Here is a 2092-nt window from a genome sequence, read left to right as displayed (position 1 = left end):
TCTCTGTTAAGGTGCATATTAACTTTCAACCCTTGTCCATGATAAAATTCAAAATTAATAATTATTTATTATCTAACATTGACAGAAAACATTTTATTTTAATGACAGTTTATTATCTGCTCTGTTCTCTTATAACATAGATAACCCAGTTGTTAAAAAACAACATGAAGATCACTGTAAATTTTATTTACAAATTGGGGTCCTGGCTTAATAAATAAATATTTGGGGCTTTCAAAAGCAGTCACAGTAATTTTTCTAAACAGTTATTTTTTAAAGAAAATTACAGAGAGACTATTTCCAATTAAATTTAACATTTAAGAGATATTCTCTTTATACCCTCAAAGTTCAAATTTTTTCAAACGGAGATGGTGACCAAAAGCTTCTTTCCATTCAAGAGCCTGAGCTTGTTGGAAGCACTGTCATGGAGCCCATACTGCAAATGAAATAAATGGCTTACCCTCAGTATACAAACAACTCATCAGCTATCAGCCAGCAGGTCAGGATTATAGCGGTGGTAAACAGGCTGTCCTTTACCTCTCTTGTCACACACTTAAATTCTTTCTTATTCTGTGGATTCAGAATTCCCCCATGTACACGGCTTCTTGGTTTTACTGGTGCCTTTTCAACCTCTATATCTATTGGTGTAGGAGATTTTTAGGATTTATTTTCAATCTTTTTCACTTAGCCTCCCTCATGTATTTTCTCTGAGCTAGAGGATATATTGCAGCCTGACCATTTATATTCTGGCCCTAATTTATGACTAATCATGCCTCTGGTACCCTTCATGCATCTAAATATGAAGCTTTGGGGCACTTGGTTCCCAGTTGGTGAAATTATCCTGGGCGTTGTGTCCACAGCTGTGACTCTGGCATCATCTCTTAGGGTTGCCTTAAGGAATTATGGTATATAGAGTGTGACTAGAAAGTAAGGCCGCTTTTCACACACCATTCGTAAATACTTGTCTCATTACTTTCTAAGGACATTTTATATCCACCCCTTTCTTAGGGATAAGAGTGGACAGTTATCAATTGCCGACATGAAGATGGCTATCCTAATGTGAATTTTGATCCTCTAAAAATTCCTGGTTTTCAGACCGGTTAATGAAAGTTGTCAGCAACCCCAAAATGGATTTCTGAGAAAATGAAGGAAAGAGACTAGATGGGCTAGAGGAGTTGTTAGGAATGCTGATGTTTCTTAAACATGGCATTTGAGAATTTGCATTTCAAAGGAAGCCCATTCGGATTAAAAGATAAGTTGCGGCTTGTGGGAAACTTTTTTCATCACTAGACATAACAGTCCATGTGATGGACATGCTGATGGTCTTCACACAGAAAGGTGGGGGTTTCTGTCAAATGTGCTCCAAGTAGATAATTGGTCTGAAATCCGAGGAAGCACGGGATTTCCTGGAATGTGTCTGGTGGAAAGAGCACTGGACTAGGGATCTAAAAACACAAATGTTGGTCTGACATTTAGCACACTGACCTGCGTATTGATGCACAGATCACTTTGCTTTGTGTCCTGCTTCAACCATGGCCTGGCACATAAAAAATACTCAAACAACTTTCATTGACTGATAACTGAATTAATAATTGATTTATTAAAAATCTATGATAGAATTTGACATCTAGGTTTTGAAGTCTAATTTTCCTTTACATACTAGACCAAAGCGACTTTATGTTCAAATGCATCATGGTCACAGAGGGCCTAGGACAGCTGGGTAACCTGTGGACAGAAAGGATGCCCCGTTAGCTGACTGCTGAATGTTAGGATGCTGAAACATTGCAGAGACATCTTGAATCGGCCATGACGGAAACTCATTCTGATCCTAGCATCTGATCAGCCTGTGCCACTCAGAAACATGTGAGATTATAAAATGAGGTTGACATCCAAACGGTAAAACCCCAGAGTGGAAAGAATCCCATCTATATTTTAAAAACTCATTGGGATTTTGAACTTTAGGAAGAAAAGTAACCCAGTGCATGCAGAGGCTTCTGGAACACTCTCTGCAGTCCTTAGAAAACAGCTCTGGATTCATGGTCATCCTCTAGTTTTCGTCACAAGAAAAATCCCACAGACCAAAGTTTGAAAATTA

Source organism: Pteropus vampyrus, unplaced genomic scaffold (genome assembly GCF_000151845.1).
Source record: "Pteropus vampyrus isolate Shadow unplaced genomic scaffold, Pvam_2.0 Scaffold3, whole genome shotgun sequence".
NCBI classification, from domain to species: domain Eukaryota; kingdom Metazoa; phylum Chordata; class Mammalia; order Chiroptera; family Pteropodidae; genus Pteropus; species Pteropus vampyrus.
The sequence above is the reverse complement of the archived record's forward strand: the minus strand, read 5'-3'. Positions refer to the sequence as shown.